We start from the raw sequence: 21,532 nt of genomic DNA, 5'->3' as shown, positions 1-21,532 counted from the left end.
TACAGCAAGTGTGGCATAATGCACACATAAACACACAAACAGCCCCATCTGCTAAAGATATCACTGTGTTTACTCATAGTGTGAATCATCCTATCTACCACATCCATCAAGCTTTCTATTGGATTTTTGTGTACTGGAGCCCTCATGAAACCATTTTCAAATGACTTTCCCTTTTTGACATGGTTCATTATCCTGGTAAAAGAAGAAATTATAAGACTGTAATCTGTGGTGTCCATAAACAGATAAACATGGCGAGTACACTTGTGTTAAGGAGCCTAAAGTCACTTTATTTTGGTAGTAAATCACCAGGAGTCTCTGTTTGCACCCCAAACACTCTGCGTATGCTGTTGATGGCAATCTCAGACCCATAGCAGCAACAGAAATGGTTCAGACCAGAATATTATTTACCAGTTTTCAGCTGCTCAGTACTGGAAAGCCTGTGCTCGCTGCATCCTCAGACTTTTGTTCTTGGCTGACACGACTGAAGGACTGATATGGATTTTCTCTGGTGTCCATCTGCCTCATGGTTGGCTGCATTGTTCATTCTGAGCTGTTTCTCTGCTCAGCACAGTTGCACAAATGTGTTATCTGGGTTACCTTGTGCCTACCTCTCAGGTCTGATCATCATAGGTAAATTATCCAAAGTTAAAACTGTTAAGATGAGAGCAGCAGTTATTGGTAAAGCAAGCACGTCTTGCACAAAGATTAATACACAATCATACAAACCGACAGATCACCTTTTCCCCATTGTGTTTATTATGAACATTACCAGATTTCATAATATGTTACTGCACAACTTTATGCATAAAACTCCTGTGCAGGTGTTTTACAAAGTAACTGTGCATGTCTCATGCTTTATCATCTGCATGGATTATGTGTATGCTCTTTAACAAACATTAAGAAGCGTACCCATCAGTGAGCTCTCGTATTCTACTTGCTGCCCGTGATATTGCACCTTTAAACTGTCAGGGACTGGGTCTGTGACCCAGCGATTTGAATTATTTTGTATTGTTAATTTCTTATGTGAATATTACGTTAAAATCATATGCTATTCTTAAGTTGAGGGTAGAGTTAAGTTATTTGGGACATGAATAGGGACAAGCTTGCGTGTCCCAGTTCATGTCTCTCAATGTTTCCTGCTTTATTTTGAAAGTCTTGTTTCTATTTTCATTGCATTTAGTAAATGAAAAGTCTTGGCTTGTTTTGTCATGCCTTCTTTTTCAGTTTAGGATTCCAGCTAATAAACGGCTCACTTTTGGTAAAAAAAAATGAAGTTCATCTCCCTGGTGTCTTTGGGTCCATTCACACAGCGTACCCTGCCGTGACAGAAACTGTGCAAATATGGTCCTTTCATTGCTACATATATCTACCTATTTGGCTCCCACACGATTTCTTTAAGTCCAGTACTTAGCCCCAAGGCATAAATTAATGTTGATTGCACCTGTAGGTACAGAAGCTAATTTCTACACTACCCCTATTTGTGAGAATATAACAAGATCCATATACACAACTCTAACTCATACAAGGTGGTAATTTATTTATTTTTTTCCAGACTGCATCTTACTATCACCCAGCAAAGCAATCCAAACATGTTCTAATAATATATTTACTTTGCAGGATGTGTTGGTGAAACCGTATGAGACAGCAGTGACTTACAGGCCGCCAGACTCTTCGTCAGTAATCAAACATCCAAATTAAGAAGACAGACCAAAGTGCCAAAGATAGCATAGAATAAAGCACAAATCCCTTCAGACAACTGCATTCTTTCCTTCATCAAACAGCAACTACTGTAAACCTGTTCTTTCTGAAAGACCAAAGAAAATCCACATATTCTCTGTCTACTTCACTTCATATAGTTGTTTGCTTCTTTACACCCTTGAGGTGTACTTCTCTTTCTTTGATAGAGGTTCTGTGGTCTTTATGTGGTTCTGACCTGATAATTTGAATTGATTCACTGTGACACTTTTGACATTTCCAAGCTACTGATCCTCTCTGAACCATGCTGATCTGTTGTCAATGAAAAAGCAGATGGGAGAGCAGTGAGTCTGGTAATTCTCGGCGTGAAAATACCAGTTTCTCTCTGAAGTCAGACCTTGGCAAAATCGATCTGTTTCTCAGCATGGATGGCACTGCAGCAGTGTGTTCCCCAATCTCATATTCATTATTTAATTTAACCTGACTTAAAGACATTTCCTGACATTTTGCTCTGATCCCTGTCATTATCTGGCTTTTTTCACATGCTGGTTAAAAAAAGGTCATTAGAATTCAGTGTATAATTTCAGTGTTGAGTCTCACCACTGAAGAAATAATATATGACATTACAGGTTTTACTGAAGGTTATAATTTATGAGCTGATACAGTTTATCAGTACCCTCAAGATTTGAAGATAGCAGTCTAATTTCCTGTGCCTCTGCTGGCTAATTATATTATATAATTATATCCTACTTTTGCATCGCTATCTAGGGAAATTAAAGCAGTTATGTACATAAAGTTTAAATTACTCATGCAAACTCTAAAGTTAAACTTTACTCTGTCAAGGTATCAGAAGACAGGAAAGGCAAGCTGACACCAAGAGGGGCAGGGATAGCTCAGTAGGTAGAGTGGTTGCCCCATGATTGGAAGGTCGGGGGTTTGAGTCCACTGAACGGCTACCCCGATACCCCTGAGCAAGTTACCGTTCCTACACAGTGCTCCCCGGGTGCTGCATTGGTGGCTGCCCACTGCTTCACTGGGTGAACGGGTTAAATGCAGAGGAGTAATTTCCCTACGGGGGCTAGCACATACACATTATTATTAAGAGTCTTCCTTTTTGTAACAACTTTTACATACTTACACATCTTCCATAACTACCAGTACTCAAGGATCTAACTACTCAGACCATACTCGTCACAGATGTTTCTGTATACCGACAGCTGACTGTGACAGGAAGATGGCGCCTTTGCTCGGCTCGACGTCTACCTGCCTACGCTGTATTGTATGTTATGTTTTTATATCAGCCCTGACGTTTAATATATGGAGCTATGCTGCTGTGATTTACGACCGTTCTTCCTTGCTCCACATCAAAGAGTCTATGGAACGTCTTTATGATGACTGGGACAGTTATAGAAAAACTTTCCCCCCACCATTTGTGCAATCTTCCACCTCACCGGATTACTTCTTGCTACCGGCGAAACGTGCCCTAAGCAATTCCAAGAAGAAATCGAGGAAAAGAGGCTGTAGGGCCGGCATCCAGGTACACATCAGACGAGCCTACAGATCGGAGATCTCCCGACTCGTCTGGAGGCGTCCCCAGTTTCTGCTACCAGTTACCCTTCCGGATTTGATTGGAAACACGTACTTGCAGCCACTACAGCGTGGATCCTGCCCATCTGATGCTCTGGATTTTGCCGATTATCCCCCCACCACTGCGCCCTCACAGCCCGCATCGCACAACCGGTGGTTGGCCCCGCCGGTTCCGTGGCGCTGCTGGAGACCTCGCGTGCGGACACGGTGTTTGCTGTCAATTCCACTCCGACAAGCTGATGGGAAACCTGCGCTACCAGCTTTTAATCGGATTGCGCTCTTGAACGCCCGCTCCATCGCAAACAAATCCTTCTCTCTGAATGAGCTCTTCACAAGGAAAAGCCTGGACTTTCTGTTTCTCACCAAAACATGGCAGAGGGATGGTGAATTTGTTCACCTAAACGAACTGCGTCCTGCAGACTGCTCTTACTTGGGCGCCCCCCGTTTAGGTCGCCGTGGTGGAGGTCTTGCCGTTGTCTTTAAGGACAGTTTCATCTGCAGAGGTATGCAAACTGAAAACTATTATTCCTTTGAGTCGCAAACAATTAAGGTGGGCTCTACGAACATCTTTTATTGTGTTTTAGTCTATCGCCCTCCTGGCCCTGCTACTGAGTTCTTAAAGGATTTTATGGACTTCTTATCTTCTATTATCAAGCTGGAGAAAGTTTTAATTCTTGGGGATTTTAACATTCATATTGATGATGCCTCATCTAACTCTGCAGCTGAACTTCTATCTATATCTGAGTCTTTTAACTTTGTCCAACATGTCTCTGTTCCAACCCATTTAAAAGGCCATACCTTGGACCTTGTTTTTTCCTTGGGCCTCAACATTGGCAATGTGTTTGCTGAGGATGTACATTTGAGTGACCATAACTGTATCTTTGTTGAACTTAATTTTAGCTCTAAACAGACGCCTGTGAAGTTAAAAACTCATAGACGCATAATAACTGAGACTACTGCTGAGAGGTTCTCCATTATGTTTGACAGGTCTCCAAATTTTATCGGAAACGATGTAAATGTTCTTATTCAGTCTTTTAATAGGGAATGCACATCCATTTTGGATCAAGTGGCACCTATTAAAACAAGCTCGGCTTTACAAAAGAAGACATGCCCTTGGATAAATGAGACTATCTTAAACTTAAGGAGAATATGCCGCAAAATAGAACGACTATGGAAGAAAACCAAACTTGACGTACACAGGCTCCATCTTCGAGATCTCATGCTCTCCTTAAATGACACAGTGAAAACTGTTAGATCTGAATATTTTTCAAGGCTCATAACAAAAAACAAGAGAAATCCCAAGTTTCTTCTTGACAAAGTTAGTGCTATTGTCTCCCCAGATGTACCTTTAGATGTACACTCTAAAGTAGATAGTAATAAACTCCTCCGATTTTTTGTTGATAAGATTAACAACGTCAATGCTAAAATTTCCCCAAAGCTTTCTTGTTCTCCGAGTCAGGCACTCCCATTGTACTCCTGGTCAACTTTTACAACTGTAACATATGAGGAAATAGCAGCCCTGGTTGACAAAATGAAGCCATCCTCAAGCCCCTCAGACATTATCCCCACTAAGCTTTTTATTAATGCCTTTGACACCATTGGTCCTTGGGTTGTGAACCTTTTTAATGTTTCTCTTCAGACTGGGGTGTTCCCCAGCATTTTTAAACATGCCATTGCGGAACCAAGGCTCAAAAAACCCAACCTGGACCCAACACTACTTCAAAATTTAAGACCTATCTCCAAAGTCCCATTTATGTCAAAACTCCTTGAGAAGGCAGTAGCTGTCCACCTTACGGCATACTTGGAGAAATATAACATCCATGACCGTTTTCAATCTGGGTTCCGTAAATTGCATTCCACTGAGGCAGCACTACTGAAAGTAACTAATGATATTATGATGTCAGCAGACTCCGGAGAATACACAGTCCTAGTCTTGTTAGACCTTACCTCAGCCTTTGATACAGTCAACCATACCATCCTGATAAACAGACTGAGAGACCTGGTTGGGATGTCTGGCTCTGTTTTAGACTGGTTTTCATCTTATATATCTGAAAGGAGTTTTAGTGTGTCTGCAAACCAGATCATGTCGGAATCTACAGAGTTGTTGTGTGGAGTTCCTCAGGGCTCTGTGCTGGGACCTATTCTGTTTTTAATATACATTCTTCCTTTAAGTCAGATAATACAGCAGTTTCCTGAAGTATCTTACCATCTTTTTGCTGACAATATTCAGCTATGTTATTCGTTTAAGCCTGCTGAAGCTCATAAGCTCTCCAATCTGATTGACTGTTTAACCAACATTAAACAATGGTTGAACAATAACTGCTTACAGCTAAAGCCAGACAAAACAGAAACTTTGATTATTGCACCAGGCAGTGCAATACCTGATATTAAACGGCGACTGGGTGACTTAGGTTCCTCCCAGAAACATAACCTTAGAAACTTGGGTGTCATTTTTGATGAAGCTTTTTCTTTGGAGGGACATTGTTACGGATTCAAATATTGGGAATGGATACAAGAGGAAAACCAAAATAACAACACTGGTCCGGCCGGGTCAAGTCAAACGATGATTTAATGAACACACGCGTGGGAGATGGACACCATACACAGACAGCATCAGATCTCAAAATGGTGGAGCCTTGATCAAACTCTTATAGCCTCTAGTGGCCCCCACCTAATCATCAGAGCCTAAACATTCTTTCTCACACAGCGCCTAAGCTACGACCTTGGCTCCCTGTTTATCTGCTCCTGATGAAATGGGGCAGTATGCTCTGTTCTCTTCTAATCAGACAAATGAGACGATGACTTTCTGTGAACAGTATTTCTTATAACTCAGCAGTATAATGCATCATAAAACAATATCATTCATTCATAATAAATCAACAGTCTAATGTAATGCAAATCAGTTTACCAAATGTAATAATTATCACCTTCTTCTAGTTCAGGAGCATAATGCAAACTGAAACTACATAATAATTCACAATCTTTAATTAGGGGTCTAACATGGCATAAAATAATATCATAATCCCACAATTCCCCCTGTTGAGCTCTTTAGACATAAAGAGCTCACTTACACCCTGCAATCCAGTGTTGCCGGGTTCATTTCTCCTTACTCCTGAGGCCTTTTGTCCCCCTGTTGGGTGAACCATATGTGAGATGACCTCTGTGTTTGCGCAGTTCAGATGCAAGAAAAACTTTTATTACAACAACAATAGTAGGTACCGATGACACTCCCATCACTCCCCAGTTCTCCCACAGCTTTATTTCAGTGCTACCTTATACCCTCCAAACGTACTCGGACTAGAACCTCTGTCCGAGGAGCTTTTAACCTTTATTTTATTGCTGTAGGCACCAGTGTCTTCCAGTCGGTTATTCTCTGCTCTTGTTTCCTTCAACCTCAGGGGTTAGACAACCCTTCAGTCGTTGCACAGATCAGGGGATTATTCTGCCCCGATTTCAAACAATGATCTGTGTATTCTGGGATCACAGCTGTGTTCCCCAGGAAAAGGAACAGAAAGGTGTTCTCCTTATGACCAACAGCCTCTCGAACGTCGTTGGTGTGGTGTTCCTGGATTTCCGTTAACCCCTTCATGATTATTGCTGTGTTTATGGTATCCATCCTTTTTCAGGTGACTAACTGGAGCCCAAAATGCCATGACACTTGAACCCCGTTGATGTTTCAGCAGTCACCGTGTCTGTCTCTGCTGCCAAGGATCCTCGTATATCTGTGACCTCGTCTGGTGTCTGTTCCTTTCTCTGTAAGAGACAGAAAACCAAAACACCTCTCTTCCTAGCTCTAACAATCTAATGTTGCTGTCTACTGATCTTTTGGTGATTCAGAATTTGTTTAAAATATTCAGAATGTCTCAAGGACTTATCGTAATTCAGTGTATGTGTGTGTAAGCGTGTTTTCATGTAACCCGCTGCACTCAAGGCATTTCTTACACTTTATCAGTCCGGACTATCGCCGAACGAAGCTTATGACCTTCAAAAGACCGAGTGCCAACTCATTATAAGCACATTTGCAAGATATATATAAAAATGATTAAAACCACTCATTCTAATAAAAGACATAAAAAACAAATTAGCCATTTCTAATTCTAACATGTGTCCATTCAATTAAGCTAGAAAATTAAAAAACAAGGTTAGTGAGCTCATATCTTAGAAAGTATCAGACTTTCTCCTATCCAGTGTCGTTGGTCCAATCTTGTTATCCTGTGTTACGGAATGAAATCAATTTAATTGTCATGTTAGATCTGTTCAACACCTGGCTCCGCCCAGAGCCTGCGTCTTCACAATTGTCTACAAACAAAACCTGTATTATTATGAACTTCACTTCAACATGAACTTGTTGACTACTTTTGACACCTGTAAATAGAAGATTAACATGGGGTTATAACAATCACTGTAATACAAATGTTAATATGTCAATAGCTTCAATAAATGTTCAATGCAATGCTTGTTATATGATTCTGATGTAACAATAATGCTGATGCTAAAATAACAGTAAAACACACCCTTTTTATCCCTTACTGACCACAGCAGGGGCCTCTATGTTTTGATTCAGCCATGAAGCTCACCTGATTCATCACTGAGCCCCACCGGCACTGGCATTTGACAGGGTGGTGCTGCATATTCTTCCTTTAATGTCACTATTTTCAATCTGTTAATTAGAGTGCTTAAACATGAAGTAGACTACGTCCACTACAAGTCAATACAACTATAAATGTGGCCAATTATCAATCTATTACCAATCAATAACAAAAAATAGCTTTTATTTTATGCATGCTTTTAGTCAACCACTCACCCACAGGATCTCCAATCCCAGAAAATTCCTTCTCCTCATTTAATAAGTCTGTCCTCCTTCCATGCCCTGGTAACTGGTCCATCCAGAGCTGTATCATTATGAAATATACATACAACAAGCCAAACCACACTTTGGTCACACCAACCCTTTTCCGCCCTGAAGATGTCCAACGCCATCTTAGTCTGGACTGTCAAAGGTGATTTTAACGCTGATTGTTCCGACAATCCATTTATAACATTTCCTGGTCAGATTAGCCAATCTCTGCACACTGGAATAAACATATTCAACATGATCAACATTTTTCCTGCGTGTTATTTCACCATCTTATTGATTCCAATGCTCCATCCTTATGTGATTTGTTGCATTATGTTTATCTAGAACTCCACTCTGTCTCTAAATGTTTGAAGAATTTTTCATGTTTGGGGTCAAGTTTTAAGAATTTGACCATACGTGAAATTAATGGTGTTATTGTAACATGGTAGACTAGTGTGCCTGTGTTAATTCAGCTCCATATTATTGTGTGAAGTTGCACTGGGTTGGGAGTGGTTTTTTGTGCGTGTGTCACATTTTGGTTAGCCAATGGCTGGAATGGGGTTGGACTAATTAGAGGCAGGTGTACTTGATTGCACTGATACACTGGTCTACTTATAGCCCCCACTACAAACACTGCTGTGTCATTTTGTCTCTCTGTGCATGTATGTAATGTGATAATCTGATATGTTTGGGATGGATGGGTTTTGTGCTATGAATTTTATACTGACGGTGTCATTTTGTCTCTCTGTGCAGGCCAGGGCCTATTATATGCCACAGCCTAAAGGCAGCATAGTTGCACAGGTTGGAGTGATCACTGGCTATATGCTTGCAGGGTAGTGGGTCTCCAAGGACAACTTCTACCCCTGTTAAAGGCAACATGTGGAGTGCAACTGGCCGTGTGGCATAGCTGGCTCTGGCCTTGGGACTGTGTGTTTTTATTTGATTCATGAATGGGACACTGGACTGTTTTATCTTTTCTCTTGATATTTTTTGTCACTAAATTATCTTTTAGAATTTTATTGACTGTCATCGTTTTGCCCACGACTGAGACGGTTGGTCAGACCTAAAATCTTTCTTTGGGTGTGTTACATTATTACCCCCATCGGGGCTTACCTTTCCCACTTCTGATGATATTCCTCCCTATTCTTTGCAAGTTCCCCCTTTTTTTGTGGCGAGAAACTGTTGGTGTGGTCAAGTGGGCGCTGTAAAAATAAAAGCTCAGGACAGAACAGTTATCAGTCATGTACTTCATACAAAATTAGCATATATTGAATTTCATATTGATCCTCTGAGTGTAATGGTACATTTTAATTTTAATTTATCAAAGCTAAACACAATAATTTTTCTTTATTTTGCTCTTGTTCTTGTGCAGCACCACATGCCCCTGTCGGTTCTATCTTACTTTTCTAAATTATTGACTATTTCAATGGAGAACCTAAATGACGTGGACCAAGGTTTGTCATTACATATCTCTATTTTGAATGTGACAAGTCTATCATTCCCCTGTTATTCATACACAGCAAATTCAAAAGTGTTAAATGTTTTGGTGTTAGTAGTCTTAGAGTTAATTTTACTCTGAGTAGAGTCACATTCTTTTAATGTAACTCTGAGGTGTAAAATGATAGTAGTTAAAATCGAGTGTTAAAAATGAGTGTTTCTATTTCAAATCTGGAGGTGTTACAATGGAAACATTAACGCTTGACCTCTTAACTCTGAACTCCTACAGGGGCTATGACACCAATAGAGTAAATTCACAGACTCCGCCCCCAGCACGGCTCCAATCGAAGCTGAAGTGAAGCCGTTTCAAAACATTTTGCTCTACATATTTGAGTTGTTTGCCATGCTTGGTAAGTCATGTTTTCAAAGATTGTTTCAATTATTGTTATTAGCTTTTACTTCTGTGGCTCTTTGGAGTTGAGACAAAGCTGTGTGAAAGGCATTAGCCATGTTGCTCGCTGATAGCATAATATTCTGTTTTAGCTAGCTGAAAGGTATTGTTTGCGGGCAAATACCACAGCCTTGAAAAAAAAAGCTTGCATGTGAATTTTCAGTCAAATTTCTTGGTCAAATACACTTAAAACAATGTCTAGAATGTGAAATGTTGATATAATGGTGCTACTTGAAACCTGAAAACGATCTCCCATAAAAAACGAGCAAACAGCAGTAGCAGATGTCCCAAGTCCCGACTGAGTTCTACGTTAGCATTTAGATCCCTCCAGAGTTTTGTGCACACGGTTTTAGGTAAAAATGAAAAAGGTTGAGGTTTTACATTTAGTTCAGTATTACCTGTTGTCTGTGTCCTTGTCTTTTGGGAAAATACTTTACACAAGTAATGGCTCAAAAAGGATTCCTTTTTTTTTTTTTTTTTTTTAACTGTGCTGCAATTGATTTGTGCCATTAATTAGTGTCAACTAATTTTTATTCAATCTCCACATAGGATATGCTTGTGAAGATGGAATATGGGGGAGAGCAGAAGTGCGTTGCAGTTCCACAAAGTGATGAATTAAGGACATACATATTGTATTTTGTATTTATTGAAATAAGTAATGAGAATGCTGTTATTTGCATTTACCAGCTCACCTATGTCAGACCTTTTGATAAACGAAATTCTAATGAAAGTGAGAACATGTACACTGTTACATCTTTCAGAAAATGTTTTGAAATTGTGGTGCACAGTTCAGAATAAATGTTTTTCAAAAACCATTGCGTCTTTTTAATAAATGTTTATTTCCAAAAGAAATTTCTAGAAGTTCAGAACAGTAAAATTCCCGCTTCTTAGAATTAATTAGAAGATAACTCCTACGTAGCTAAACTAAAATACTCTTTGAGAGTTAATATATAAACTCTTAACACCAAGTGCCAAATTATCAACTCCAGAGAGATTTGGTGTCTAACACTAAATCAGAGTTAACGTACCAACTCTCCAAAAAGAGTCAAATTAACACTCTCTGGTGTCCACCCATATAGACACTTTAAAAGTGTTGAAATCAAATCTGACAGTGTTAATTTAGACATGCTGGATTTGCTGTGTAGGTATCAATAGAGTTTTTTCTTGCTTTTTCTATCAAAATTGATTGACTTTTTACAGTGGCCCGCTATGGTTAATAATAACATGTTCAGTCATGAGTGAAATCAAAGCTTCTCTTCACTTTAGCATTTAACATTCCCAACAATATAATGTGCTACATTAATCGAAACACAGCTAATAAAACACAATTTTCTTGATGGAAACATCAGTAGCTCAAAATTAGCAACCAAAGGGTTAAGTCTGCAGTTCACACTCATGTGAAACTACAGCCTCCCCCCCTAGTCTCTGTCCTCCTACTCCTGCAAAAACAAAACAAAGCGAGACAAAACATCCACCCTTCTTTTACAAGCTGGGTGAATTGTTTGTAGACATGTACTAATCCTAAAGTCGGTACCGTTTTTGTCTCAGTGTCAAGTCAGTTTAAACATTTAGTCGTCAGTCCATCACAGTCCAGTCACATGCATACATTCACACACATTCATACCAGATATTGCTGATAATGGAGTCTCACGCGCAACCTAATCAAGCCTCCATCACCAGCAAGATGACGTCATCATTTTAAAGGAAAACAGTTCCTTGTTTTTTGACTGGATTGACTCGCTGCAATCCTTTTAGGCTCAGGACTTCTCATGTGATCAATGTCCCATATAAGTGAATTTCTCCAGAGCCCATTATAATTATGGAGAAAAATACTTTGCAACTGTTTCTAGTAATCATGTTTTATAGCGCTTTAAAGTTCCATCTCTCAGGCCTGGATTAAAGAGCTGATTTGTTAAATCAGGAACTCACAAAATACCAAAATATCACCACCGGTGGATCACTCCTCTCAGATGTTCTTATTTCAGTGCACTGTAACAAAAGCAAAGACAAACGTAACCAATAAAATACTCATATAATAACAAATACTGGGGCCCGTTGGAAACATGTCCAAGCATAAAACCATCTTTCTCTCTCTTAGAGAAAGAAAACAATCCAAACCTCACTGATAAAATCAACCCAGTGTTAAGCAAAACCCAAAATCAACCAAAACTTCACCAGAAAGTTTTTCTCCGTCCCGGGACAATATTGTGTAAGCATACAGGTACCGTAACTTCTTTTTTGCACTGACAAAAACATGTTGGACTTATTTCAGTCAATAGTGGACACTAGTTGCACACAAATGTTTTGCTTTGGTAGAAACTTAAACAACTGAGTTAAATCAACACAACCTTTTCATTTTCAGTAAACCTGTGCATTTTGAGTTCATATTACACGATTAAGACATGTTCAGATGGAGTAAGTTAAGCTCCTGGAATATTTTAATTCTTCACAATTCTGTCATTTTATTTCAACACTACTCAATAATTTTTATCCAAATTCTACTTGGTCCCTTAAATACTACATGTTGTCTTCATATTACCTACGGTTCAACAAAGTCTAAATTCTGGTTACCATAAAAATTGAATGGGTCTACAACAACTACCATCCTCCTATCTTTATCCTGATTGCACGAGGGCTGGGAAATAACTCTAAAGTGATAGGTTACGAGGCAGGGTGCACCCCGAACCGGTCACCAGTCTATCACCTAAAAACAAACAACCATTTACACTTACATTCACGGATAATTTAGAATCATCAATTAACCTAGCTCTAACAGCTGCATGACTTTTCACTGTGGCAGGAAACCAGAATACCCAGAGAGAAACCACTGCAAACTAGCCAGACTGTGGACTTGCACCCAGGACCTTCTTACTGTAGAGCAACAGCACTCACCAGCATGCCAACAATTTAGGAAATACAGGGAAGCTATGATTTCCTGTTGAATTTTATACAAATCTTTAAAGCCCGAGGCAATTGTGTTAAATACATGTGGGATGCTTACATAAATCCAAGGGCTGGCCCCCTTTTCTTCTTTTATTTTTTTATTATTATTTTTTTTAGTGTGTTCCTCCTTCAATTAAATCTCAATCACAAAAATGTGGTGCTCCGAAATAAGGCTCACACTGTTAATTCATCATTTTCACTCTGTACCACTGCTCCTTATCAGGCTGTGTGAAGCACAGTAAACAATTCAGTCGAGGCCTTGAGCCATAAACAGACATCACTCACAGACATTGTTTTCATAACCAAACTGCTCTAGACCCTGTCCCCTAAATCTACACAAATGCCCTCTGGGTGACATGAAATGCATTTAACCAATTAACAATCAATGGCTTCTTGTTGTTGTAACAAATTCTGTATTTGGACGTTTGTGTGCAGCATTTTGCGTATCAGCATAGCATTTGTTAGTAAAGCATTCTTCATTGCAGCAGCGTGTGTGTATCACTCTTCATTGCACAAACATGTGTATGTGTGTGTGGATCACTTCTCCGTGAATTGAATCAGCATTTTGATTTGTGTGCGTGCGTGTGTGTCATTTCTCAGTCAATCAACAAGTGCATATGTGTTCATATGTGTGTTTCTCTTGATTCTGAGTCAGTGTATGTAGATGTGTGTGTTTGTGTGTGTGTGTGTTTGTGTTCATCACTTTCCTGTTCTGGTGTTCTGGGTAAACCATGGCCTGAAGCGTGCTCTGGGGTCCTGCCCTCCCCCTTTTCAGTCCGTTTGGGTCCATTGGTGCTGCTGCCCAAAGTTCTCTCCATACTGGTTCTGGCCCCAATTGAGGCAGTCCTTTTCTCCAGTGTCCTGCATCTTCTCCTTGTCCAGCTCCTCCTTAACTTGACCCTTTTTGCTTCTGTAGCTCCTTCAGGGTTTGCTCCTGTGTTGGAGCTTCTCGTCAGGTTTGGCAACCTCCTGCTCCAGCAAGCTCCGGCCTGATTTTAAGTCCTGTATCTGGGACTCCAAGCCTGACTGATGGGTTCGATTAGCAGCCAGCTCCTCCTGAGCCATGCTCAGTTTCTGCTCTGATGTCTTGAGCTCTCACTGAGGGCAGAAACCTCACGAGTCTTTTCCGTACACGTCAGATTGAAGTTTTTGATGTTTTCCTTGCTTTGCTCCACGGCCTTCTGCAGCTCTGCTGTTCGGCTCTTCTCAGAGGTCAGCTCCTGACCGAGCCCCGACACCTGTGCCTTCAGCTTATGTTCTTCTGCTGCTTTTGTCCAATCTGAGGTGCCTTCTGACCTCAGTTACTCCTCGTGTCTCTGGCACGCCCTTTTTGCTGCCCGATCCTCCGTGTTGGTCCATCACTGTCCTGCACAGTTTTAATGCAGAGTTGTTAAGGTCAGCATTCTTTTGCTCGGCCTCACTTTTCATCCGGGCTTAATAGGCGTCTCGTCACAGCTCTGTCAGCTGAAGCTGTCTGGAAATCTCCCCCGTGTAGTGAAACGGGCCTTGGATTTAACGTTCTCCGTCTCCGCTGCATGAGATCTCTTTCCTGCAGCACTGTTGACATTCTCAGGCTGTTGTTGTGAGTCCAGCTGCTATAGCATTTGGTCAGGGTCACATCAAAGATGGTAGAGGGGAGAGCAAAGATGGTAGAGGGGAGAGCAGGAGTCCAGGTCAGCCTCGGCTTTCCGGGCCGACAAAGCAGCCTGTAATTAAGCATAAAGAGAAAAAACAAAAACAAAACAAAAACAGACGAACAGGAAAATGATGTTGTTTGAAAATAATGTTGTTTTGGCTATGTTATTCAGAGAGGGGCCAGGCCCTGTGTCAGCCTTCTCCCCCCCTTTTTTTTTGTTTTTTCTCACTATATAATCAACTCATAACCCACCAAGTTGACAGGACAACACAGGTACACGTTAAAATTCTTAAGATCATGTTTAATAATTCAAAAAAGGAATTTTATTTCATTCAGTAATCTCTTATATTAATCAATCAGAGAAAAAAAACATGTCACAATTCGACTCTTTTAACCACTAAATTTATTATTTCATCACTGGTTTGTGATTTACCAGTGTCTGTCATTTTGAAGTCAAGTTGTTGTCCTGCAACCCAGAGAGTTTAATTGTTAGTAGTGGATAGACTTTATCATTTAACAACAGGTGTATGTTAAGTTTTGCTGCTTTAACCTTGCTGGAAAATCTTCACGTGTTCATGAATGTAAGCTGTTTCTTCATTGCGTGTATGTGCGTTTGTGGGTGGGATATTTTAACTTTTTTCCTCAAACAAGGCATTTCTCTAATTGTGTGGTTTTAATTTTGTTTCCCAAATTTTGATTTCCCACCTTAAATAACAGCATTCCATGTTTTCAGCCAGGAATTAGAGCTTGCTTGTGAGATTCAGGGACACATGGTGCCAAAAACAATTCAGTGAAAAACTTGCCTGAAAATTTCCAGTGATGGTTACCGATAACTGGAGGAGAAGATGTCCTTTAAGCTTCTTTTTCGGGTGGGGACAAAGTGAGAGGTCAAGCTGTAAAATTTTGAGCCAGAGCTTGGCATGTGTGTCGTCCCAATTTTATTAATCTATCCTTTTGCTGCTGTACTCAGGTCTCCTGGTTGAGAGAAATCCACCTGTATTAAGAGACTAAAACATTCATTTACTATTTTTCTTACAACATCCATTTAATTCATCCACCTAGATTTTACTCTCTCTTGGTGCATAGTTCACACAGTCAGGCAGCTGCCTTTTATGGGCATGCAAGTTTCCGGTCACTTACCCCCAACAGCTGCGAAGCCGTCTCTCCCATATCAAAACTCAGCCAAACATTAAACATTCACCGTAGTCATTCAAAACTTTATTTATAATATTATAATCAGCAAAATCAGTGTTTTAATTACAGGCATGTATCATTATTTGCAAATTATACTTATAAAACTCAATAACACGCTAAACAGGAAGTCCTCTGTGGGCTTCACAGCAGCCACCTCATTTGCATGTTCACACACTATCTAAAAATAGCTTGCAGCGCGCTGTCGTCACACATAGCCTCATTTCACCCTCAACTTTCTATTATATTACAAAGACGTCTTATATTTACAATCACTCTCAGGCCTGAAAGTTTTAGCGCCTACACAATTTTGACAAATTTAAGATAACGGGTCCAACCGAAGAAAGTCCAACTTTTTTGTAATCAATTAACCAGTATCAGACTTTAACTGTATCTGGCCTCATCTCTAAAATCCCTAAGTCAATTTACAGTGCCCAAAAAAGCGCAGATAAGGAGACTCTAACTCCTAGCTTGTTCCAGGATGCCCTGTACCCCACAGTCAAGCCAACTGAACTAACCCTGTTCGCCGACAGGTCAAGGTCGCGCGTCCGCGGCCAGGAGGGAGCGTAACCTCCGGGCTATGCGCCTCTTAGTGGACTCCAACCACCGTTCTAACAAAATTTATAATACTTTTAAACAACAGACAACACCCAAAAACAAGAGTATGACTGATGCAGATGCAACGTTATCGACATTGGAGACTCTAACTCGCAAAATGACCAACACAGATGCAATCTTTAGACCAATGGAGACTCTAACTCCCAAACTGACCAATTCCCTATCCATCTACCTGAGACTCTAACTCAGTATTATTACCTTTACCTGAGACTCTAACTCAGTATTTTTACCTTTACCTGAGACTCTAACTCAGTATTTTTACCTTTACCTGAGACTCTAACTCAGTATTTTTACCTTTACCTGAGACTCTAACTCAGTATTTTTACCTTTACCTGAGACTCTAACTCAGTATTTTTACCTTTACCTGAGACTCTAACTCAGTATTTTTACCTTTACCTGAGACTCTAACTCAGTATTTTTACCTTTACCTGAGACTCTAACTCAGTATTTTTACCTTTAAGCTTATTTCAAGTTTCAAAACTCATGAGATTTTCATCACAATCAAAACAGACACTCACCGGCAACTTTTACTGAATAGACATTTAATTTCATCGTCCAATTCAGCACACTTCGGATCAAATCAACAGGCCTGTGCCTACCTCTTTTTTAAAGGCGCCTGTCCACTCAGTTCGATTGCCGGATAATGTCTGCCCGTCTGACCACCTCGGACCGTCCAAGCCTCCAAAACTTCCATCCCAATACCACAGGACGAGCCCCCAAAACTGTTACGGATTCAAATATTGGGAATGGATACAAGAGGAAAACCAAAATAACAACACTGGTCCGGCCGGGTCAAGTCAAACGATGATTTAATGAACACACGCGTGGGAGATGGACACCATACACAGACAGCATCAGATCTCAAAATGGTGGAGCCTTGATCAAACTCTTATAGCCTCTAGTGGCCCCCACCTAATCATCAGAGCCTAAACATTCTTTCTCACACAGCGCCTAAGCTACGACCTTGGCTCCCTGTTTATCTGCTCCTGATGAAATGGGGCAGTATGCTCTGTTCTCTTCTAATCAGACAAATGAGACGATGACTTTCTGTGAACAGTATTTCTTATAACTCAGCAGTATAATGCATCATAAAACAATATCATTCATTCATAATAAATCAACAGTCTAATGTAATGCAAATCAGTTTACCAAATGTAATAATTATCACCTTCTTCTAGTTCAGGAGCATAATGCAAACTGAAACTACATAATAATTCACAATCTTTAATTAGGGGTCTAACATGGCATAAAATAATATCATAATCCCACAACATCTAAATCAGACAGTAAGAACCTGCTTTTTTTTTTTTTTTTTTTTTTTTTTTTTTTTTTTGCCTGTCCCATTTGGTTCTTTAGCCGTCAGAATTGTTGTCTGAAGACCAACAAGGATACCCAATGGATTTATTTTGCCAAATGGATCATCATGGCATTGCCGTATTGGTCCATTTGATCGACCTTTGTTTTTATTATTTATTTTATTTTATTTTCAGTTGTTACAGACGGGACAGACATGAGTGAGGGATAGGAAAGGGAGAAAGAAAGAGGAAGGAAAAGAAAAACAGAAGGGGAGAGGGACAGTGAGAAAGGGGGGAAAAAAAATATCTCCGGGATCACCTGTTGAGAGAAAAAAGAATAGAAAACAAGCAAAAAAACCAAAAAAACAAAACAAAGCAACATACTATACACAACACCATCGCATTAATCTAGCTAAGTGTAAACAGCAGTAAATACTAAATATTGAATGTTGTTGTGCAGCACGCAGGACAGACAGCGCACAATGTGCTTTGAAGTAGCAGCCAAGAAAGGTGTGATTTAAGTCTACAAACAGTGAACACCTGTGTGCACACCTGTGTGGGTCGGCGCGCTTGTATTCAAATGGTTTCCCCATGTAATGGTCTGCATGAGGATGTAGAGAGCCATAGCCCTGTCCCTCAGGGCATGAAGCAGGCATGGAGGAGATCCAGGCCCCAGACATCCAGAGGTCCCAGAGTGCAAGAGCCCAAGGAGGACCACCGGAGGGGCATCCGTGCCACCTTCATGGGAAGGGCTGAGGATACCCAGACGAGGGGTCACCCAGTAGCCACCGGGCAGAAACTAGAGGGGGCTGCACCGGCGTGCCCGCCGGCTCCGCCGGCAGCCAGCTGTGCCAGAGTGAACCGAGCCGCAGGCACAGAGGCCAGAGGCCCGAGGGCCCTCCGCGCCCCGGAAGAGGCCCGACTGAGCAGCAGGCGCCAGGCCCCGCCAAGTAGCCACCGGGAGTGAGCTGGCACATGACCTGAGCGCCCAGCCCCGGACACCAAGAACCAACAATGCACCGACCCCTGAGGGCATCAGTCACCGGCAGGGAGTGTGGTGAGGGGAGATAGGCCTCCACACTTGGAGGGCCTGGGAGTTCCCAGAGAGGTGGAGTCTAAGACCCGACCTGACATATAGACACAGACAAACAGGCACACACAGACACAGACATGCATTCCCACCCTCATGCACACATATACAAACACTCAGCACTCACCCAACGTAGGAATAAATGTAAATGGACATGTACACACAATCACACTCCCCAAACATACTCTATACCCCGGGTCCAGGTATCCTCGCCCCCAGAGGGGGAATGGCACCCAGACCCAAGAGAAGTTACCCTTCCCTCCGGGGTGGAGGCTAGCAGACCGCCCCAGGCTCCGCAGCAGCAGGGAGGCCAATCGGACAGCCAGCATCTCTTCCCAGCCCCCCCGCCTCGATGGCTAGCAGAGAACGGGGGTGTGTTAAGACCCCATACCCTCCTCCTCCCGCTCAAGTGTAGTGTTGCTGCGTGTTGCTCTAAAGTGTGTTTAAAACAAGGGAGAGCATGGTGCTGCTGCCAGAGAGCAGCAGGTGTTAGCACGGCCCCTCCCGAGAACCCTCAATGTCTACATGGATTTAAAATTGAGAGGTGGGCACCGGCGCCAGAGGTAGGTTTGAATACACAGACCGTCTACTGGACGCCGTTAACGTGCCCACCCTCAAGGCCCTATATATATATATATATGTGTGTGTGTGTTATGAGAGTGTAAGTAATGTGGATGTCTAAGTTGTGAGATAAAATTGAGGCACAGGTGGCCAGAAGAGGACAGGGGGGGGGGGGGGGAATGTCTCCCCTGCACCCTGGTGACACACCCGCACCCCAAAGCCCTACCTGTGTGGGTGGGTGTGGTGGAGCGGGAAGAGGGAGGCAGCCGGGGATGGGGAGGAAAAGAAGGGAGGGGAGGGGTGTCCCTCCCTAGGGCCAGCTCCCCCGCTGACCCCAATAGGCACCCCCGTCCTCTGGTATCCACCAAGGCAAGGGAGCCCAGGCCCATCCAGACAGGGGCCTACGGCAGCAGCACCGCCAAGCCCCACAGGACCCGGGGCAGCCCACCCCACCCCACCGCAGAGGAAACTGTACCCACCCCAACATTCAATCATCTCCCAGACTACACAAGACACAGACACCCAGGTTAAGTTTATTCTCCACCTCTCCTATGTCTCTCCCCCACCTGCAGAGTGGACTCCTGCAAAGATGGAACAACCTCCCTGCCAGTTGAAGAGCCCCCCGGTTAGGCCGATGCACAAGAGGCCCCCTGCGCCAGGGCTGAGCCACCGTGCACCCACCCGCCCACAACCTCGGCGACACACCGACGAGGACCGAAGCCCCCAAGGCCCAGCCAGAGCCCCAGCACGGAGGCGAAGCACCCCCGAACCCCAAACCCCCACGCCCGCCCCGGATCCACTCAGGGGCAGCCAGGCCACCAGGCCAGTAACCTACGTCCGCCAGCACAGACCATCCTCCAGCCCCGCTGCACGCAGCCACGAGGAGAACACCCTCTGAGAGCGACCAGAGCCACTAACCAGGTTATGAACACAACCCCCGGGTTAAGCCCTCCAGGGATAACGTCTCTAGGGGTCCTCCAGGTGCCCTAAGCCCATCCCAACCTCCACATCAACCACAATAGCCAAGGCGGGACCAAACCACGACCCCCCAACCCCGCTAGGTGATGGAGCCGATCAAAGGAGCCCAGAGGGATTGATCTAATGTGGTGGCAGAGGCTATATCGAGACTAATGTGATCTATTAGATAGTTTCTATATTGGCTAGAATTAAGATTATTTTTATTTTTCCAGTTCATGAGGACCGTTTTCTTGGCGATGCATAGGGCAGTAAAAACCATGTGGACTGTATTAGTTTCTGTAGTGACATCATCCAAATTTCCCAACAAGCATACTAAAGGGGAGGTTGGAATTTTACATTTCAGACACTTTGATAAGTCTTCACATATCTCGTGCCAAAACTTCTGCACTGGTGGACAGAACCAAAGAGCGTGGATGTAATTGTCTGGTGTATTGCCTTGACAGTGTGAGCAGTTGTTGGCGGATGTAAAGCCCATCTTGAACATTCGATGACCTGTATAGTGCACTCTATGCAGTATTTTGTATTGTATTAATTGCAGATTGGGATTTTTAATCAATTTAAAGGTTTTTAAGCACATCTGAGACCAGACGTTTTGGTCTAAGCTGACTGATAAATCTGCTTCCCACTTTGCAATAGGAAGGGATATTGATTCATCTATTTTAGAAAGTGTTCTGTATATTTTAGATAATAGTTTGGGGGATTTAAGAGTAAGAAATTGAACCACACTTGGTGGTGTTTGTAATTCAACTTGACTGAGGTTAAATTTCTTTTTTACTATGGATTTAATTTGTTGATATTCTAAAAATCTTTTCTTGTTGATCCCATATTGTGTAACTAGTCTGTCAAATGGAATAAATTCTGTTCCCTTTAATATATGTTCTAAGTATTTAATTCCTTTACAACTCCATTCTGGGAAATTAATCTTATTATTGTTTTGTAATATGTCAGGGTTATTCCAGATAGGTGTACGTTTGCATGGGATTAATGAAGACTCCGTTATTTTTAGAAACTCCCACCATGCTGTCAGAGAAAAGCTGATGTTGATGCTTTTAAAGCATTCATGTCTTTTGATGTTTGAGCTAATAAATGGTAGGTCTGAAATCTCTAGATCATTGCATAGTGCCTGTTCAACATCTAGCCAGGGCTCATCTAAGAGGGTACATTTTAACCATTCTGAGATGAACTGAAGCCTGTTGGCTAAGAAGTATTGGTG

The sequence above is a fragment of the Neolamprologus brichardi genome, chromosome 2, assembly GCF_056152115.1.
Source record: "Neolamprologus brichardi isolate AB-2024 chromosome 2, ASM5615211v1, whole genome shotgun sequence".
In the NCBI taxonomy this organism is placed as follows: Eukaryota; Metazoa; Chordata; class Actinopteri; order Cichliformes; family Cichlidae; genus Neolamprologus; species Neolamprologus brichardi.
This window is presented reverse-complemented; position numbering follows the sequence as displayed.